Below are 23630 nucleotides of genomic sequence, written 5' to 3'. Positions count from 1 at the left end.
TTAAAAGTGAGTGCCTACCCTCCTACACTGTTGGTGGGAATGTAAATTGGTACAGCCACTATGGAGAACAGTATGGAGGTTCCTTAAAAAACTAAAAATACAACTACCATATGACCCAGCAATCCCACTACTGGGCATATGTCAGGAGAAAATCATAATTCGAAAAGATAGATGCACCTCAATGTTCACTGCAGCACTATTTACAATAGCCAAGACATGGAAGCGATCTAAATGTCATTGACAGAGGAATGGATAAAGAAGATGTGGTACATATATACAATGGAATATTACTCAGCCATAAAAAGGAATGAAATAATGCCATTTGCAGCAACACAGATGGACCTAGAGATTGCCATACTAAGTGAAGTAAGTCAGACAGAGAAAAACAAATATATGATATCACTTATATGTGGAATCTTAAAAAAATGATACAAATGAACTTATTTACAAAACAGAAACACTCACAGCCTTCGAAAACAAACTTATGGTTACCAAAGGGGAAACGTGGGTGGGGGGAGGGATAAATTAGGAGTCTGGGATTAACATACACACACTACTATACATAAAGTAGATAATCAACAAGTACCTACAGTATAGCACAGGGAAGTCTACTCAATATTCTGTAATAACCTATATGGGAAAAGAATCTGAAAAAGAATGGATATATATAAATGTATAACTGAATCATTTTTCTGTACACCTGAAGCTAACACAACATTGTAAATCAACTATACTCCAATATAAAATAAAAAATTAACTTAAAAAAGGTAATTAAATAAGAAATTTTAAAATGAAATAAAAATAAATAAAAGTGAGTCCCTGACCACAGAAGTAGTCTGACAATAAGCAAGTGTTTTTATCATCCATGGTCCTCATCTGATGATGATAAGCAACAGTGAACAGTGGTTCTATAATGTCTAAAATTCTCTACCCTCAGCTTCACCCATTTCCATTTCCCAAAATTTACCAGGAGAGACAGAAATTATAATTTAGTCCTCAGTGTTTTTTAATACATATTACCAGGCAGAGTAGCTGATACTCTCATAGGATAATGTGCTTAAAGACAAAAGAACAAGTACAACCACTATAAAAGAAAAACAATGAATTTAGCACATATGAATTGAAGCTGAACAGAGGAATTAAAAAATTAAAGCATAATAAATATACTTAAATATATGAAGGAAGATGCTAGCAATATCAAATGGGAACAAGAATTGAAAAACTGATCAAATAGTAGGTCTAAGAACGATAATGGTTGAAAGAAAGAAGAGATTGAATAAACAGCACAATAGACACAGTTTAAGAATAAAATTACAAGCAGGAAATCAGATTTAGGCAACCTTAGAGAAAGCAGCAAGAAAAACTAAAATGATATAAAATAAAAATAAAGAGATATGTAAAGGTCTAGTTCCAGGTGGTGGGAATCCCTGAAATAGGGGAGGTGAAAAAGGAAAGAAGAAACAACAAAGATAAATTTCCGAGAATTAATGAAAAGTGAGACCTCAGACTGAAAGTTCTCAGAGCAACTCAAAAAAACATATAATAAGAAAGCTGACTTCTAGACACATTATTATGATATTTAAGAATACCAAAGACAAGAATAGAATTCCAAAGAGGAAAAGCAGATAACCTACAAAAGGATAGGAATCAGGTTACCCTGGGTTCCCTGCAGCTATAATTCACGCTTTAATGTATGGAAGGGAAATAATTTTAATGTAAGAATTTTATATCCAGCCATATTATCTTTTAAATACTCGGAAATGATAAAAGAATCTTCTTAGGCATACAAAGCCTCAAATATTTTGCCATATTAAAGCCACCTTGAAAACAATCTTGAAGAAAGCATTGAAACAAGAAGATAAAGATGGTTGTAAAAGTTTTATATTCAACACTATCAAATGCCTTGATAAGATTTGTAATCTAGAAGGCTAGAATCAAAGAAAAGAAGAGGAAATATACCTGAAAACAGCCAAAACTGAATTCTTGTAAATATCAACACTGTAGTGGGTAATTATCCTGCAGGACAATCAATGAAATCAATAGACCAAATGATTAGAACTAAAAAAGAAGTTGACATAGATTTCCTTATATAAAATTAAATTGCAAAATTCATTAGGATCTCTTTAGAGGCAAACAATTAACAATTAGAAAATATAATAAAAATGAGATACTACCTAAACACTATATATTTCTAGGACTTACTCAGAACACAAATACCTAAGACTTTAAGGGGGAATTTTATGGTATACATAAGCTGAATGAATGAAGAGACAGACCATGTCCTTGGGTGAGACAACTTAAAAATATAAAGATGTCAGGTGTCCCCTATAAATTCAGTACATTCTTAACCCAACAGAAATTTTTGATATATTCACTCTAAAATTTATATGGAAACAAAGGTCCACAAATAGTAAAGTCTGTACAAAAAAAAGAAGAGAAAAAAAGGGAAATTTGATAGGGAGGGTGGGAGGGAGGGAGACGCAAGAGGGAAGAGATATTCAGGAACATATGTATATGTATAACTGATTCACTTTGTTATAAAGCAGAAACTAACACACCATTGTAAAGCAATTATACTCCAAAAAAGATGTTAAAAAATAAAATTAAATTTAAAAAAATTTTTTTGATTTAAAAAAAGGGAAACTTGGCATATCAGCTATTAGTTCATACTATACACCTTTAGTTAAAAAAATATATATATCTATAGTGGCAGTATGTTATGGTATAAGAACAATGATCCAATGGAAGAAAATAGCTCAGACTCTGACCCATGAACAGAAGTATATGATAAAGGTGGCAGCACAACCAATGGGCAAATGGTAGATTAAGAGACAGGGTTGAGAAAAATGTTACTATATGGAGAAAAATAAAACTGAATCTCTGTCTTCGTCCATTCATGCTGCTATAGCAGAATACTTTAAACTGGGTGGCTTATAAACAACAGAAATTTCTCACAGTTCTAAAGTCTAGGAGGTTGAAGATCATGTCACCAGCAGATTCACTGTCTGGAGAGCCTGCTTCCTGGTAGGAGACAGCCATCTTCTAGCTATGTCCCCAGGTGGTGGAAGGGGCAAAAGAGCTTCCTGGAGTCTCGTTTATAAGTGCACTAATCCCACTCATGAGGTCTCCACTCTCATAACCTAATCACCTCTCAAAGGCCACACCTCCTAATATCATCACACTGAGGGTGAGTATTTCAACATATGAATTTGGGGGAGGGGAGACAAACATTCGATCTATAGTCATTCACAATCCACACAACATATAAATGTAGACCCCAAATATATTAAAGACTCAAATATGTAATGAAAAACTATAAAATTAATAGGTAATATGGAAGGATAACTTAGGGACATTTGGTGGGGAATGACTTTTTATACGAACCCTAAAACCACACACACACAAAATAGACACAACTTATTACATCAGACTTGAGGATTTTGCTCAAGGAAAGACCACGTGAAGATCAGAGAAAAGGAAAATATGAAGATCAGAGAAAATAGGAGATTGTAAGGAGTTTTCAATGTCTAAAACTATCAAGGTTCTAATATGTAGACCCTACTAAGAAAATCAAAAAAGGGAAAAATGTCAATCCCAGTTGAAAACTGGTCAAAGTATACATTCTAGCAATTTACAGAGGAGGTAATCTAAAAGTCCAGCTAACATATAACATGTTTAAACTCATTAGTAATCAGGAAAATGTGCAGTAAAACAATGATATATCAATAACAATGAGATATAATTAACACCTATCTATTTTACACCTATACTAACAAAAATTAGCTATCTAGATAATGCCAAGTGTTGGCAGATTTATGGGAATATGAGAACCTTCAGGAACTGCAGGTAGAAACATGGACTGATGTAGACGTTCAGAGAACATGTTAATACTTATTCAAACTAAAGATATATATAACCTATAACCCAGCAACCCTGTTCCTTTGTATATGTCAAAGAGCTCCTCATGTATGTCTATAGGGATCATACAGTTTTGTATGTGGGACAAGGGCTGCAGACATTATAGGTGACAGGACTGAGCAAGTGGGTAGGTAACATCTAGTGAATGAACACTATGGTCACTATATTACACACAGTCACAGGAAATATCTTAAAACATACTATTAAGTGAAAACCGTAAGAACAAAAATAAGATCTTTTCTAATACCATTCACATAAATTAAAAATAGATGCATGCAAAACAGCAATACATATTTTATAAGACCATATGAACAGAAAGATACACATTATGGTTCTTTTGTGAAGAAGGGGTTTGAACAAGGGTAAGAAAAGCAATGCATCAATAAATAAAATAGAAGAGGGACCCATTTCAGAACAGTGTTGAGAATGTCCCATATACTAAGGAATATGATTAACTTAACTTCTTGTATAATTTTTTAAACAGCAAGAAAAGAAAGTATAAGATACAAATAAGAACATGAAATGATGAGACTCAAATAAAAATCAATACAGAGTAGAGGCGTTGTTCTTCACTTTTTTTTTGCCCTCATTAGGGACACAGATTTCGTCCTTTTGAGACAGCAAGTATGATAATGTCATACTTCTCTTTTGCCTCAAGGACTGACAATAAAAGAGACTTGCTTCATTTGAATAAGAATGTCCTATGTAGTTAATTTCCTAATTGGTAATTATAAATTATAATGAATACAAAGATAGTGGTACTTTTTCCTTCTTTTTTTCTTTTCCTTTTTCTTTTTTAATTTTCCTTTTCAGGGCACAAGCATCGTCACATAACTGTAATAGTCAGACTTCTTAAAGATTCAAAAATAAGAAAATACATGTGCTTGAACTATCCAATCATTCATCCTTTAAACAAACATGCATTGATATATATATATTAATATATATATTATATATATATTAATATATTATATTAATATAATAATAATATATACACACATATCACAGAAATATAACAAGAAAACAATATACAGCAATTAATTAGATGAACTTTCCATACTGTAGAGTTAAGATCATTAACACAGCAATTTTAATTTGAAATTTGAAATTATTAATCTAAATTCATTAGGCCATGTACATATATAGAATTTATACAGTTTATATCATGTCTCTATGTTACATTATTTTTTTTTATTGGAGTATAATTGCTTTACAATGTTGTGTTACTTTCTACTGTACAATGAAGTGAATCAGCTATATGTATACCTATATCCTCTCCCTCTTGGACCTTCCTCCCACCTCCCCCCAATCCCACCCATCTAGGTCGTCACAAAGCACCGAGCTGAGCTCCCTGTGCTATACAGCAAGTTCCCACTAGCTATCTGTTTTACACATGGTAGTGTATTTATGTCAAACCTAATCTCCCAATTCATCCCACCCTCTCCTCCCCACTTATAACCAGACCAAAACCAGCCTTTACAACTTATCTCACTGTTTCTTTCAATGTATATAATACATATCAAGAATCTGCAGTGGAGAAATGCATTTGGAAAATAATCTCCTGATAATAATAATCTCTCTTTCCATGCCTGGCATTCTGGCCCTATTACTCCCATAAATCTGGTCTTTAACACTACAGACAAATACAATTTTATTAGCTGTGAATCTATTTGGCGGCCTTTGAATGGCTTTCTCAAATTGCACTGCTCTCACAGTGCGACAAGTCCTTTCATGTTGATTAAAATATTTGAGGGATACAAACAACAACAACAGAGTAACAGGAAATCCAGTCATTCCTTTCATCTTCCCAGTGGGAGCCAGTCAGCGCAACTTGACTTTCTTCAAACAAAACTCCCCTTTTTGTGGCTGAAGAAAGCCTTTGGCAAACACTTATCCTTTGATATGATATGCACTTGACAAAAATCACAGAGCAAATCAAGCCACTGCTTTGAAGAAAATGCTTATTAGAAACCTGAAGCTCTTAAGTGCACTAGGACTTAATGCTGTTGCCTGCAACATGAGGTCAAATGTGTCTGTGGCGTCGATTTAAAGTCAAGCCCAAGTGTATTGACTTCAGGACTGCAGCTGCCACCTCATTCCTTAAAGTATACCTTGAAGAATTGTTTAGTTTTCAAGTACATTCTGGAATGTCAGTTCTATATTTCATTCTGGTGAAGCATACATTTTATTATTAGAAAGGAATGTGAGAAAACCCTTGTTCTATAGCATTTGCTCAATGGCCCAGAGTCTCCAGTAACATGCTAATTTATTTTCCAAGTAGAAACTCAGCTTCTGAGGTAAGAATGCTGAGGTATCCAGGGTCAAACCAGAATTCCAACATGAAGAGCCAGGGCTGGAAATCCTCATACACTTTTGGATCCCACAAAAAACAGATGGCACATTCAAATTAGGATAGTTTAAGGGGAATTTAATATAAAGATTTTATAAATGTACAGGCAGGGGTGAAAAGCCCAGAAGGGATGAGGCAGTACCCCTGGCCTTTTAATAGGTGGGGCATTAGCAACCCTAGGTCTGCAGGGGAGTGAGTGGAGACCAAAACCCAGAGACAGAGAGGCTGGGTAGACAGCAGCCACCCCTAGCAACCCCACAGGAAGAGAAGAGGAATAGGTCCCAAAGTTCATGTTCTGCCCTACTTCCTATCTCCCACTGGTTTTCCCCACTGTCCTCACCTAACCAGGGGACAGGAGGGCAAGGGAGCCAGCTGACATGGCCCTTACAGGTCAGTTTCCCAAGTGGATGTGGCTCTGTGGAGCACGTAGAAGACAGTCGACCAAAAGACATCATCACTTCCACCTAAATCACCCTGGAAGGTAAATGGCAGATATCTTCTCTAAGTGTTGACCTCAAGAAAAAGGAAAAATTCAAAACTCTCAGATTTTCTGTGATAAACCCCATGCAGTTTTCCAAGATGGAAATGCAGAAGTTAAGTCAGTTTGCAATTAAGTTAAAAAACATATTAAATAGTTCTGTTAATGGTTTACATACACCCAAATAACACAACTATGTTTTTTAAAATACGAATAGTGTACTTCACTGAAATAACTATAACAAAGGTATATAAACATATATGAAGAAACTAAATTGTAAATATTCCCTGAAAGAGCATATTTCTATAATAAATAGTTTTATCAAAATATTTTCCTCTTTGATTCAAGAAGTCATCACTGAAGAGAATTGTCTATATAGAAAACGTTTTCCCCAGTAGCTCAGCTCTTGCTAATCTCCAGACATTTCTGCTTTGATCTCTTCCTCACACTTCAGGTCCAGCATATCTGGAACCAGATTTGTGTTTCCTTCTCTCTCTTTCCACCCCATGACTACTAACTCTCTGAATGATGGATCGTGGTGGGAGGGGGGTGGTACGTACACCCGCACTGAGCTTTCAATATGGTAAATATTCAATGAATATGTTTATTGATTATTGAACAATTATGCTTTTTTAACATCTACTATCAGTGAATAATGAAACTTTGCATGAAAAATATAAATGAGAAGCATAAGCTGAGAGGCACTAACTCCATTGCTATCCTTAGGTGATCAGGATTTTGGAAGAATGAGCAATGATTTACAAATGAGACCACCCTACTTAGTAAAGTAAATGGGAAATCTGACCCAAGAATCTTTATCAATTAAATTAAAATAATGGTCTGTAGAGGAAATGAATGAATGCATTATTAACCTGTCAAAATCAGTAACTCTCAGAGATGTGATCTTACATAATTGGGAGACAGTAAAGCTAGCAAACACAAAAAAGACTTCAATTTAAAAGTATAGTAGTGGAAAGAGCACTAGCCAACAAGCAGGTGTTCCATGCCAAAGCTGGGACCAATTACCAGTATGACCATAGGCAGTTCTAAAGTGCATGGGGTATAAATGAAAGAAGACGAGTCATGAGTTGATGACTGTTGAAGTGGGTGTAAGTAAACAGGGATTCTACGCCAGCGCTGTCCAATAAAAATATAATGTAAGCCATATATATAGTTTCAAATTTTCTAGTTGCCACCACATTTTGAAGAGTAAAAAGAAATAGATGAAATTCATTTTTAAATATATTTAACTCAATATACCTAAAACATTATCAACATGTGTCACTAGCCACCTTTGAAGTGCTCTATAGCCATATTGCCAGTGATTACCATATAGGACAGCAGAGTCCCGAGCTACTCATTTTACTTTTATGCATGTTAAAAATGTTTTTATAATAAAAAGTTAAGAGAAAAAAGTAGACAAACTTGCGTTTATCTCTCTCCACAGCTTAGTTTCCCCATCTATGTGTTGAGGGAGACGTACTGGTCATTGGATAATTTCTAAGGTGTCTTCTAATTCCTTATTTCCTAGTTTCCCCTTTCTAAAGCATTCTTTCTGATTTATCTTACTACTCTATAGGAAGATGTACCTTTTTAAAAAAGAAATTACTTGGGCTTCCCTGGTGGCGCAGTGGTTGAGAGTCCGCCTGCCGATGCAGGGGACACGGGTTCGTGCCCCGGTCTGGGAAGATCCCACATGCCGCGGAGCGGCTGGGCCCGTGAGCCATGGCCGCTGAGCCTGCGCGTCCGGAGCCTGTCCTCCGCAACGGGAGAGGCCACAACAGTGAGAGGCCCGCGTAACGCATAAAAAAATAAATAAATAAAAATAAAAAAAAAATAAAAAAGAAATTACTTTATGCTGTCAGAAACTTATGACCTGAAAATTACATTCTCAATTTATCTAGGAAGTATTTTGGGACAAATGACCATTTATGCATAAAATAATTTTTCTACTGCTTCAAGACCAAGTGGTCATATATGAACTCAGTTTACATTTACCACTATTTTGTTCATTCGGTTTTTCCTTTCATATAAGATTAACCACTCAACCCTGGTGAGAAATGGAAGAGGTAGATTAAAAACACAAATATAAATCAGAATTCATGTTCAGTAAGTGATTTTGAAGGAATAGGAATTAAAATATTTTAGGTACTTTTTCCCATTATTTTTGAAAATTTTGTCCAATAACTTCACGGATTTATCTCACGTGTTCATATGATTTTTTGTATTATGTTTTATAGCTGTATTTATAGAGCCTCAGCCTCACACCATTCAAATTTTTTACTTAAAGTAAAAATTTCAGTAAATGATTGAATGTGTTTAGTATAAAATATCCATCTTTATGACTGACAAAACTGTTTAATTTTAATTTGATTGTTTTGATGGCCTGCAGACCCATTCCAGACCCATTCTACCCTCTTATCTCAATATTTAGGTCAAGCTCAGTGGTAAGTATGCTTCTAGTGTCATTTAGAAGAAACACTGTAGGTGTATCTTTTATTAATCCCAAAGAGAAGGAAGTTACATATATGACCAATTTTTAAGAGATCTCAATATATAAGAAAAATTCTGGCTTACTAAATGTAATTTACATTTTATCTATGTAAAGGTTATTTGCAATATTTAAAAGGTTAATTACCAAAAACACTCTGCAATTTTTTTAATAGGAAACTATTTTTGGTACACTTACATGATAATTACATTTTGAAAATCAATTTGCACACAATTATTTATGGACACTTTTACTACAATAAATTAGTTTAATTATTAATCTATTTTCAAAAATAGAAAGTTAAAATCTATAGAAATAGCTACTGAGTTAAATGGTATATACCCGTTGAGATTTTTTTTTCCCAATCATACTGCAAGCCTTGGGTAGACATAGGATTAACACGGTCTCTTACCAGTCCTTAGAATGTGAAGTAAGATGTTTTTATACCAGGTACACTATCTCTTTCAGTTGTTGATTTAAAAATTGTGGTTGACCTCCTCTTATAGGTTGAACAACATGCTCTACACGTAAGTGAGTGTTCAGGGTATATGAGCTAATCCCATAAAATAATAAAATACATAGCCTGAAATCAGACATACACACATATAATTTCTGTAGACTCCTTCACTATTATTCCCATGGAAGAAAATTTAATTACGGAGACTTTTTTGGACAACAAAAAATCATTACCATAAATCAATTGTTTTCTTTATGGTTTTCTTCATTTAATCAGTTTGTCTGGTCTTTATTACCTGTGAGGTTCCAGCCATCTCATTCTACAACTTTCACAAAAATAAAGATCCATTTCCCTTAATGGGACTAAAAATTTATTGGCATTAACAAGAACAGAAGTGTCTGTGCAATTATGGGAAAAAAGGGTTGTTCCCCTTAATTGGCAATCCTTAAACATAGCATGAAGGAGAGAAGTTAAGAAAAGAGTGAATAGAATAAAACTAGAATTATACAACTAATTATACCCTAAGCACACATTTCTACTTACCTAATAATTAAAATATTTAAAGATGCAAATTTAATTAATTCAACAAGCAACTTTTCCCTGTCACCAATTTATCCTCAAGGGCCTCCATGTTTTATCACGTAAGTTCGGCATCTGCGGTCCCTAGTCTGGCAGAAATTTTTCCAGGAGAATATTTTTTTTAAATGGAAGCCAAAGGGAAAATGGAAAATCTGTGATATGACTTGGAGCTCTATGCTCTCTTTGTAGCAAATCAGGTGTCCAAACACTTGGTCACCTTCGGGCCTCATATGTTCCAGCAGTTGTCATCTGCAAAAGCAGGTGAAATGCCATTCTTTGGATGAAATGCCAACTTTTCTGCAAGAAAGTTGAGACCCTCTGGCAATATTTAGACTTGTATTGTTAGTAATAGCAAGTGTCAGAAAAAATTACTGGATATGATAACTCCAGATATAGTACCTACAGAGAACACTCAGTTGTTCTAGCAAGAAGAGTAAGGTATACAATGAGAAGTGACCTTCAAGGTCCAATCTTAAGCATGATCTATTCAATACTACAGTCCCAAAACTCATGATTAGAAATACATCCTAGGTATTTCACAAAATGGACTCACTGCCTCTTTGATAGTTTTTCCCCCCACACATGTTCTCATTTTTAGACATAAATTCTTCTCCTTATTGCCAAGACATAACTTAACATCTCTCCCCAAAACGTCCTCTGCTCTCCATTCCAGAGAATGGAATGTCTCATTACTTCAAAGCCAGAGGCAAAATTCAATTTTCTAGAGTCAATCATGACAGATCTAATCTAAGTGGAATCACTCCCATTTCTAAATTCCTATGGTGTCTTCCACACATTGTTCAATTCTAGTTCCCACTAACAAAAGTGAGACTGTTAATGCTGCCTCTGATAAATGATGTCATTCACTTCTGATGTGGTATAAACAAGACCTCTAAACGGTTACAGCAGAATGAGGAAGAAAGAATAATTGATATGAGAGGAAAAGTGTTCACCTATAACCATTTCATTATTGCAATAGCATTAAAGGACAGTGAGCAGGGAGTGATGCACGGCAGGTAGCAACAACTGGATAGTAGTGCAGTCAAGAAGAAATAACAGCAAAATAAAAAGAACAAGAGGAAATAACTGGCATAGCATCCAGTCACTCAACAAGCATGTAATAAGGATCTACTACAAACCGGTCAATGGGATTAACAATTACAAAATAAAAATGTAGACCTCTCTCTCAAGGATCTCTAGTAGAAAAGACAAAACCTCATAAATAAATGTATAAATAATAATAAATAAATAAAACATAAATCATAAGGGAGATTTAAAGAGCTTTGCTGGGGAGGGGGTTGGGAGAGGGGAAACAGGGCTAGCCACACAGGCAGCTTGTTCTCACTGTGTTGCCTAATTTAACACAGCACCCAGCTCTCTGTGGACACTTAATAACTACCGGTTGGCAAATGGATAAATGCCAGTAGTTGGGGAAAAGAGATGAGTGTGTTATCTCTCCAGCAGCCCAGCAAGCTGGTGTGGATGGTGTGGGGGGCCTCCTTAGCTGTGACAGCTACACAGTGACTCCCAGTGGTCACAAGTTGAAGCTCATTTTTGATCACAGCATAATAAGTACATAATTTAGTATAAGTACATTACTTAACATGAAGGCTGTTCTGAGAAATAAGCCTTGTTGTCTCCAAACTAACAAGAATGCCCTCCTCGGAGAAAGATGGGAATATTTCTGAGTTTTACCTAAAAATTAGAGGCATTTCTCTTTTCTCAGAACAATTATTAGCTTGATAAGAGTTCCAGATTGTCCCAATTACTTTAAACTATGTACATTCTTCTCCTTCTTTAGAAACAAAAAGAAGAATGGGTCATTATATTTTTGGCCATCATGCCATGGGTATTTCCATTGATGTTTAATATTTCTCTACCAATAAAAATAATGTAGTAGGTCATTCTGGCATGTTAGTATTTACTGAGTTCAGTTCAGTTCAAAAAACACAATCAGTGCCAACTATGTGTCAAACATTGTGCTAAGTACTGGAAGAAAGATGGGTAAGATATAGCCCCTGCCTGGGAAGAACTTACAATGCAGTGAGGAAGACAGACCTCACTGTCTTCCAGATACCAGAAGAAATGTGGGGAAAAAAATACTGTAACAGAAACCAGCAGTTCGATAAGGTATCATAGTTAAAAAGCCACCCTCAAACATAACTCCCACATGTCAGTCACCCTCCAAATCCAGTCATTCCGTGAGCAACTGTCATCTTCAGTCCCATTCATAACGGTTTGGGGAAGACCCTGACCTATGATTCCTTTGTTGTTAGCCATTCTCTTGTTCTTGCATATTAAATTAGATGAAGGCTCTGAACTGACATCAGAGAGAAGAGAAACGAGACAGGTAAGGGAAAAGAACAGTTAAGCTGTATATTGAAATCCTTCGAGAAATGTCCTGTCAAGAGTATAGCTAGAAAATTCAGGATGCAAGAAGCTGTATATTACCGTGTAAGTGTCCAAGGAGATTCTTCTATCCCCAAATGAAAAGATACTGCATGAAATCAAATGATAACACTGTCCTAAAACTGGACACCTAAGTGATATACATGGACATCTGTTCATGTAGACTGACCCCTAGCGGTATAAACTGATTCCTGCAGGGACAATAGTCGCAGAAAACTGTCTTTTAAAAAAAAAGAGAGACCAAAATCACTCTCTTCAAAATGTAGTGCTATATAGCTTCATAAACATGTACATTCTAAGTGAGATATATGGCCATACTGTCCTCTCTAAAAACTGAATAAACAATCTACAGAATTTATAATGAAGGCGCAAACAATTTAACAGATAACAGACCTATCTAGATGGGACTATCTCCCTTAAATGACTAGCCATATGTTATTCTATGTGGCCTCTACTATTGTCACCACATCTGTGTCTCTATGAGACAGTATTTTGAAAGTCTTCATAACTGGTTGCAAATGACTTATAACAAAGATTCTTTTCAATTTTCTAATTTTATTTCAGTGAATTTTGACATACCACAAAATAACCTAGCCTAGTAATTATGAAATACATTCTTAAAAAAGTAATTTGCAAGTTTCTAAGTAATAAAAACCTAAAACATACATCATTAACATGTTAACTACATAATAATTACAAATAAAATTGACAGTGTTAGTTAAAATGAAGAGCAACTTATTTCATATACTATGTGCTCCTTTTTATAATGAAACAAGAATTACATATCAAAGTCAAAATAATGTTTAGGTTTAAGGAAAGATGAGAAAAGAGTAAGTAAATGGTTTTAAACATATAAAACTAGAAATTAATGGCCTTTTCTTCCCCCATCAATGTCGAAGATAGATTAACTAAGACAATTCTTGTTATAATTAAGTAGTTTAGAAACAAAAGCCACCCACAGGCGTCAAGGAAGAGGTCTCATGATCATTTTCTCTTTACTCTAGATGTTTTCTATTGGCATTTCAAGGGGAAATTGCATGATGCTCTATGTGTTAGACATTCTTTTGCATTTTTCTTCTTAGAGAGAAATATTTCTAGTTTTGCTTTTTGCCCATCCCTACTAGATAAGTCTACAAGTCACTGGTGAGTAGGCAAGATAGGAAAGTCACCCAAAGCATGAGTGCCTAAAGACATACTTGTTGTGTATTCCCACCTTCTTTTAAAAATGGTTATTGCTTGTCCCATATTAGAAAAAAAAAAAAAAAAAATATATATATATATATATATACCATTACACAATACATAGGCCATCTGGAAACTGTTCCACCATGAGGAATATATACTACAATGCACTGCAGTCCAAGTAAATAGTAAAGAAACCATAAGTTGTTAACTATACAAAATGCATACCACTGAAAATGAAAATCAAAAGAAATAAGATAAACGTATACAACCCATTTCTAAAATAGTGGAGTTAACCTGAAATGATGCTGTAAATTCAGGAATTCTTGAGCTCAGCTTATCAAGAAGCTCCTAAATGATGTGGTTTCTTCTAAGCTATTGGTATACTAGGAGAGTAATGTATCTTTGAATTTTTCCTCCTCATCTACAACGCAAATCACAATAACTTAAAGAAAACTAACAAACAGGGAGAAGGAGACAAAGTTTTGCTGAAAAAAATAAGGAATGTGCTCAACAGTAGAAAGATCAAGCCAACAGACGCTCATTCATGACACTGTATATCCTGGCATTCCACTAAAACAACCCAGAACATTTTAGAAACTCAAGCTCTAAGGTTTAGCAGTTCTAAAACTTTCACTCCATTTTATTTTTTGCATGTAATTAGAGAACTGACAGTAGAAATTCTATGTAGAATGACCGAAGTTTGCAGCAGACTGAAAGGTGGGGAATAGGTTTCAAATAAATATATATTTCCCCAAAACAATTTATAACAGACTATAACTTGCAGGTCATTTGTGCAAAATTAAAGTTCACCTTATATATTTTTTTTGTCTGCGGTCTGGGCTCTTCTTAAATAACTCTTACCTTCAAAAGCACTTCAAAATCTATGTTGCTAAAATTCCATACATACAATTTCTAAGTTTTCCCAAAGTATTGTCAGCAACTCCTCCCATGAATAATAGAAGCCAATATACAAGCTGTAGAACTCAACAACTAAAGCCTCTTCCTTATATTTGAAACCGCTAGTGACAGTCCTGCCTGTTTATCAAAGAAATTTTTTCCCACACTTTCTGCTCTTTACTTCTCACACCAGTGTTTTGAGAACCTCTGGTCTAGTCCAATAGCACTCAGCACACACGTCTACAAATAAAGCTGTAATTCAGTTGCAAAAACTCCAAAGCTTAAGACCATTAATAAAATAAGAGACACACAAAAGTAAGCACAAGTTCCCAAATCAGCACAAAAGTAAAATCAGATGCAACAAAAGAGTGAAGAGCTAAAAAGAAGAACCCTTACTCTACATATCCTAATCACAGGTCCCACTTCAATCTTCTTTCTTTTGCTGTTGTTTTTTTTTTTAATATATTTTTCCCTTATATTAAAGTCATGTCAGTGATCTATCACAGCAAACATATCCAGATGGAAAAACAGAAAAATGTTCTCCAATTTACACTACAGAATGGACAAAAGGGCTTAGGTTTAATATCCACTACTACATAAATAAGTCTCTTAGGTACCCTTGCATTCTCCAGTTTAAAAAACCTTTAATTTCAGCATGTGGAAGATGTAGCCACACTGGGCTGTTATTTGTAATAGGTCTTGCCCTCCCTCTCTCCTACCATACTCCACAGAGGGATGAGCAAATGTATTCCCATTACAGTTAAAGAGTTTGGAAATTAAAGCTATCAACCCAGAGGTAGATAAGTAAAATCCTCACTTTATGAAAGTTTTCCAGATGTCTTTACATCCGCTTCTTTCCCTTAAGGCAAAGAAGAACCAATGTGGAAAACCCCGATATTTTAAATAATTCCCTTTCTGTCTGGCAGTTTTTCCTGCACAAGACAGGCTCCATGTATGATGCTACATATACCTTTTTTGGCAGACTGATGTTCACACTCACATGCATAGTGTAAAAACTCAAACATTCTGTTTCTTCTAAACTCAACAACTACCACTGAATGTAAACTTAGTTGCTTTGACATGGGAAATTATGACAGAAATTTCAATTAAACAAACTATGCTCTTTTCCAAACGGTCCCTAAGGCCAGATTCTCAGAGTCAGTCATACATAAATGTCATTGCAATCATTCCAAATAGGTTGCTAACATATGCAAAACTCAGAGTAGTCAACTTTTGTAAGCTGAATGACCTATCAATAACACCTCACGGTTATTTAAACCTGGTCTCCAAGGATTTCAATATGTTTTATTTACCCCCTGCCACTCAAGTTATAGGTAGGATGTAGACAGAGTTAATATTAAATAAATTAATAAATAAATTTAACTAAATAAATTTAGAATTAAATAAATTTAGGCAAAAGCACTTTGAAATCAAGTAGCAACCAAGAAGACAGAGTGAGGCAAGAGTGAATCCAGTACCACCTAACAGAATGAGAAAGTGAACATGATATACTAAATAGAGAGGAAAAGAGAACGGGGGAAGAGCCAGCACAGTTGGGCAAGTGGAGTGGGCTGACTGTTGCACATCTCCTTTTCCACTAGCAAATGGGGAAGTGGTGTTCCCATTGTGCAGATGGGTTGCTCAGATGACCTCTAGGGGTATCTGAAGCTCTGGGTCATGAAGACAGGCAATAAATTTAATTCCATCCTTTATTTCCTCTTCACTAATACTCAAAATGATGACCTTTTTTAAAACATAGAATAAACTTATGTTTTAATTTCACGTGAAATTCATTGGTAACTCCTGGGCACAAAAACAATAGTGATGAACACAATTTATCCAATTTTAAAGCAAGAAAGGATATTAGTGCTCATTTTCCCAATTATTTCCCTTGTAAAAAGGAAACTGAGACCCAAAAAGGTGACATGAATTGTTCCAGATTATACAACGAACAAGGGACAGAACTGGAACTAGAACTTAGCTCTACTTACTCCTGGTGTCATGTTCCTTCCTTACTTCCTCGCGATGTCTGCGGAATCGCGATCTCTAACCTCGGTCACATTCTGTCTCACTGGTCTACCTTGTTCTGGGCACTCTGGTTGGCAGCACCCTCCATTCCTTCTCCCTGCACACGAGGGCTGGAGCACCGCGATGGTGCCCAAAGGGTGCGTCTCCGCAGGGGAGTCGGCACCGTGGCCTGAGTCAGGGCCGGCGCTGTGCGGCCTGGCCTTGGGGAGCATCTTCCATCCTTCACTCTTTCCCCCACTCTCACCATTCTGGCCATTCTGCTGGTCATTGTGTTGCATCCCCTGTGACAGGGAGCGCCTCTAGAACGATTCCGCTCTGCTGCACATTGACTGCCCCCGCAATCTTTTCTCCACCACAAACTCCACAGTCTCTCCATCCCCTACACCGCGAGAGGACTTCCTGGGTGATTCTTTACGGCAGTCGGCTGTACAAATACATCTTCCTTGGAGTCCTTCCTGTGGAGGAAACCACATCCGTTTCTTACAGGGAATATTTGTTCTCAAAACCTTCCTTGTGTTGTTGTTGCGGTGCCAGCCGGCAGGCGCGGCGGATGTGGATGGTTCCCGCCGGCTGTGGATGGTTCCCGCCGGCAGGCGCGGCGGATGTGGATGATTCCCGGCTTGGTGTCCTACGTGTTGAAGCGGGGAGGCTCGGACGCGGGGTGTCGGCCTCCCAGCTCACGGGTGCGGCGGGGAAGGGGGAGGGGGGGACCCGGGCAGCTGCGCTCCTCGCGGTGTGACGGTAACTCGGACGGCGGCAGGGCTGCCCAGGGCCGACGGGGGTCTGCTCTCCACTCCCGCTACCGATGGAACTCGGCAACAAGTTTCTTGAATGGCTAGTGCGTTGGAATAAGGTCCTAAAAGCAAGGCCTCGGGGCTTCCCTGCTGGCGCAGTCGTTGAGAGTCCGCCTGCCGATGTAGGGGACACGGGTTCTGTGCACCGGCCCGGGAAGATCCTACATGCCGCGGAGCGTCTGGGCCCGTGAGCCATGGCCGCTGAGCCTGCGCGTCCGCAGTCTGTGCTCCGCAACGGGAGACGCCACAACAGTGAGAGGCCCGCATACTGCAAAAAAAAAAAAAAAAAAAGAGCAAGGCCTCGTTTCATTCTTCAGAGTTTTACTAAATTGGAAATAAACTATGACTTATGAAAGGAATATGGTTGGGTTTTTACTAAAACGTACTGTTAGCTGTGGAAACCTATGTTGTGTTCTAAGCAAGGGCTCTCTTTTACGGTCATTTCTTTATTGGATAGAAGACTGGCACAATTCGGTTTTTGTAACATTGTGACTGAACCCAATTTTGATAAGACTTATGCCATAATTTCTGTCTTCAGTTCAACCTGTATCCAAAGCTTCAAGTAAAATAGAATTTCTAACTCCAACTGTGAGTGTTTCCCCTTTCGGTATGTTATTGAACTTAAAATTACATCCAACAATTGAGCCTTCTAGGTACCATATGTAATGTTTATTTTGCAAGAAAACGTAGATGATTGTTCCAACACAAAGAAGCAAAGGCAAATTTTTCTGGTGAGAATACATATGTGAATTTTTAGAGGTATTATGGTTTCCCTGGGGCACATTTATTATGGTTTTTGACGCCTAGAAATTTGCAGTATCTCACATTATAGGGGAAGAGGAGACATGACTGGTTTTATTTTTTACTACTGTGTAAAATAGTTTACTGAGTTCCGTGTAAACACACTATTTTTCTAATGGCGTATTTTCCTTTTACTGATAATGTATTTTGCAAAAAAAGCCTTTAAGGATAATAGGTTCTCCAGACTGAGAATGGAAAGCAGGCTTGATGTCTGACTTGAAAGCGACTGTGAATAAAGGTCAGCAGACAGCATCGATATCTGATGATTTCTCATCAGTGCCTCACAAGGCAATTTCAAGCCAACAAATATTTATTGAAAACTTACTCCATGGTAAGCCAAACCCTGTTCTGGGTTATTATTAGTTCCTGTTCATATGGTCTATAGACAAACTTTAGAATAGTGACTGTGAAGATACCTGGTCTACCTAGACAGAGGAGGAAACCATCATGGTAACTAAATCTGAGTTTTCACACCAAAATATGAAAAACAGTGTAGGTTCTTCTGTCTTTCAAGGGTCCTACAGAGCAAATTTGGATGACTGTCAAAATGCAGGATTATGTTATACTAATTGACAAAAAAGTAAAAGACTTTATTTCCAATTTTCAGCTTTATGTGTTCTTTTAGGTGTTTGACCTGATATATGAAGTATGGAATCACCCATGGTGACAGTGCTTGTGTAAAAACTGAAGGTTCAGACTTCCCTGGTGGCGCAGTGGTTAAGAATCCACCTGCCAATGCAGGGGACACAGGTTCGATCCCTGGTCTGGGAAGATCCCACATGCTGCAGAGCAACTAAGCCCGTGCGCCACAACTACTGGGCCTGCGCTCTAGAGCCTGCAGGCCACAGCAACTGAGCCCGCGCGCCTAGAGCCCATGCTCCGCAACAAGAGAAACCAGCACAACGAGAAGCCTGCACACCGCAATGAAGACTAAACCCCCCTCACCACAACTAGAGAAAGCCCACGCACAGCAATGAAGACCCAATGCAGCCAAAAAAAATTTTTTTTAATGAAAAAAAAAAAATCTGAAGGTTCTCCTTTTTTCTTAAAGATTCTGCCATATTCTATATTTTTAAAACGAGCTCCATTAAAACTAGCGCTTCTAGCAAAAATCTTGCTGTTTCCATTGAAAAGGCATATGGAACTACTGAGCAGTTTCTCTTGTGTACTCAAGAATCCTAAAATAAGAATGAGTTTCAGAAATGTAAAGAGATGAACAAGAAGAGAGGAACAAAAGTGAAACCCAAGAAAACCTATTCATTTACCTATCTCATGTCAAGTTCTTATTAAGTGAACAGTTCATGGCAGCAAGGGCTTAATGGTGGCCAAATTCTCAGTGTATATCCAGTTTTTAAGTGGATGGAACACTGGACTGATAAAGAGCCTGCTTTAGTAGTAATTAGGGCATGAGCAAGTCTTTATGTTGAAATGTACTGAATTACCAAATATTAAGACCCTCTCTGTGCATGCAACTCAGATAGATACTATAATTGCACATCCATTTATTAAGGAAAATGTCTTAAAAACAGGAGTTAGAACAGTTGCACACAGAGCTCAAATTATAACTATAAATTTACCTCTAAGGTTCTTACTAAGCTATCAGAAAAAGCCCACAAGAAACAAAATTGAACATCAGTTGACCTATAGGTTCCAGAGATGAAGTACATAGAATATCATTTTAGTTTTATATTTATTTGAAGTATTTCTATATTGTCCAGTAAATAGATTATTTAACACATGGCAACTTTTAAAAAAGAATTTGCATTTTACATATTATATTTTAAAGTGTTTACAGTGAGAATGAATGTCTCTGAACTATGAATTTATCCTCTGAATAACAAGCCATAGCCTGGAAAACATGTGAATGGCCAATAAAATTCAATGTATGATGTTCTAATTCGTCAAACGGGTGAAAAACTCTGGGATTATGGAAACTGAGAATCCTGAAAGAAATCAATAATTTGTTTCCTTAAATGTGGTTTTCTCTAGAAAATTACTTTAACATTAATCCAAGCCTTTTGGAAGTTCCAAATAAACAGCAAATAAATGCATTGAACATAACAAAAATACATCATTCTTAATTGTTTTCAAGAAATTTTCTTGAATTGTACTCTGTCACACTACACTGGACCATGTTAGATTGGGTAGAGCTATAATGTTAGAACTAATCATTAAACCAAATCCTAGCCACAAATTAATAAACCAGATATGGAATTGTCTTAGTGTGAGATGTCAGAGAAAAGTAGTTTATCACATACTCAAATTTAGGAAATATCAGTTGAGTCCCTTTCACGTGCAAGGCTCTGGTTTATGTTCTATAGAGTACGTAAAATCAATTGCGGAACTAACAGTTTAACGTGAGATGTGTGCACAACTGTTAGGAGAGCCATACACTTTGTGACAGAGGCACTAAACACCAATCCCAGAAGAGGTTGACCCTTTGTAAGCTTTGGAGATCTTGGGATGAATGGTTACAGGAGTCGGGAGAAAATTAGTCAAAATGTGGGCAAAGAGGAGCATCCCCAGAATACGGCCAGCTTTAAGAGACCAGGCATAAATACACAGAACACACTGGATGCAACTGTGGGCAATGAAAATGGAAGGGCAGATACAATGCAGTGTTTGTTAGCAGGCAGGTCATCAACAATATCTGTTCAAAGGTTACATGGAGAAAAGAAAGAGAACTCATCCAATTCCCATTGTTTCACGGGAAACAACTGCCAGAAATAAGCAGGCCAAGATGTATCCAGTCAACCAACGGCATACGTGGTCTCCCAAAGACCTAATGGCCTGAGGACAGATGTGAGAATGGGAAAGACAAAAAGTAGGAAGGATCTATTCCCATTTGGAGGATCTGAGAGGATTTCAAGAAGAAGGTATTATTTTAAATGAGACTTGATTTAGAGTTTCAGACAAGTAATAATTCTGAAAAAAACACGTAAGTGTCCATAAAAATCAGGTGTGTAAGAAATATATTCTTAGCACAGAGGGTCAGCTGCTGCAGGCCAGCAAACAGGTGAGGATGCAGCATAGATGCATCAGCTTGGTAGCTGGAAGCCAAGGAAACCTTGTGAGTCGGGACATCTGCAGAGTTGGCAGGTGCAGAGGCAGCCCATGTGGTTGGGAGATTGAGCAAATTAGTGTGTGTGTGTGTGTGTGTGTGTGTGTGTGTGTGTGTGTGTGTAGTGTGTGGAGGGGGTGGTTTCTCACTGTTAGAGAAGAGATTTACAGACATGGACAGAGAGAAGGATAGAAGAATCTTCAGGAGAGTTTAAGTAAGACATATTAGTATGAATTCTTTTTTACAATTCTAAGATACATATAACAATATACAGAGATATATGAATATATGCACATGTATTTCCTAGTTCTGTTTTCTGAGAGGTCCTTGAAGCAATGCCATCCCAATAGCAATGATCATGTCAAACACCCAGATCTTGGTTTCTGAAAACCATCCTCCATCAAAAGGAACCAAGAGCCTCTTAGAAAAATGGCTGATTCCAGGGCTGGGGTGAGGCAAAAACAAGATGAGCCTGGAACATCTTGCTATGCCAAATATCAAGAAAATGCAAAAAAGACATAGGAGTCAGCTTGGGAAGCCAAATCTATAACAATTTGTATCAAAATAATTAACAAGAGTAATGGATTACTAACTCATTGAACAAAATACGACTTCGTAAGTCCATAAATAATAAACTAAAAAATAACAAAATAAGTCCATATAATATAAACAAATAAATAATAAATAAATGAGTAAATAGACAAAAAGGAAAAGCTCTTCCTTATAGTTGAATGACAACTAATAAATGAAGATAGAATGATGAAAATGGAAAATCACTCATTTGACAACTATTGTAGACTCATGGCTGATTCAGAAGGAAGTCATCAATGAATGCTAAGGCTGGTTGGAGGTTTGGTAAGTTACAGGAGAGTAGTACACTATCAGAATTTCTCCTCACGGAAAACTAATAAATTACAAAGGGGGAAATTGTGATGCCTAGTACACACGAACCTGACCAAGTGATCAAATTAACATCACTATCGGTAGGATGACTCAACTTCTGTGCCTCCATTATAATGAACAGAGAAGGGCACAGTGTGATTTTGATGCTATTTTTGCCAAGAATGCATGGCCTGAGTAGGGTTAGGGAAAAAACATCATTTGAACTCATGTTGAGGATCAGATTATCAAGATCCTCAGGGAAACACTGAGGAATTGTTCTAGACTGAACAAAACCAGAGTCATGACGACTAAATGCTGTGTGGGTTTCTAGATCACGAAGGAAAAAGAAACATTGTTGAGGAAATGGCTGGAATTTAAATGTTGTCTGTGGATTGGATGGTAGTGTTGTATCATTGTTGATATTCTCATTTGGAGGCCAGTAAGAATGTACTATAATGGAGTTTCCTTGTTTCAGAGAGGTAAACACTGTAATATTTAGAGGCAATGAAGCATCACAACTGCAACTTGTTCTCAAATGGCTAGACAAATGACAATGGGTATATACATATATCAAGAAAGGCTGAGCGAATACATACAGAATCAAGGTGGATAGGATGAGGCAATTCTTTGTACTACTCTTGTGATCTTTCTATAAGTTTGACATAATTTCAAAATAAAGTTTAAAAAAGAACCATGACTTTATATTCTATTACTCAGTGTCATTTCTATGTCGAGCCACATTTTACTGAAATGACAATCACAATGAATTCTAGGTTTTCCCTTCTCCAGGGATGTGTCTAACCTGCTGGGGTTGTTGGGAAGGCTGACATGGTGCCAGGCATGGAGGGGTCTAGCCCTCCTCATCCTTGGGTCATCTTCCAAGGCTCGTCTGGACAGAGGAGTCCATCACCACCACTAGCCCCGCTTTCTCTTCTGCTTCCACCGTTACTGCCTCTGGAGCCCCTCCTTCTTATACATGCCATGTCCATACATGCCATTCAGCTTCTGTGGGTGCCTTTCCCCCTCTTCACTAGGCTCACTGGAAAAGCATCTCTTTTCTGTTTATAAGTTGTAGCAAGCGACCTCTGTGAGAAAAGACATTACCTATCCCTTTCTTCTTCTGGGTCTACCCTTGTCACTTGCCTCACATCTCTCCCAAGTCACTCTCCCTCACCTAGCCCTGGTTCTGGGGAAATTATTTTTTTCTGAGGGGAGAGAGAAGGTTCAGCCTGGATTCTAACTCTACATGTTAAGCTTTTCTCAGAAGTAGCTGCAATAAACTCTAGTGGGGTCAGATTTT

This window comes from Phocoena phocoena, chromosome 4, assembly GCF_963924675.1.
Source record: "Phocoena phocoena chromosome 4, mPhoPho1.1, whole genome shotgun sequence".
NCBI lineage: Eukaryota > Metazoa > Chordata > Mammalia > Artiodactyla > Phocoenidae > Phocoena > Phocoena phocoena.
This window is presented reverse-complemented; position numbering follows the sequence as displayed.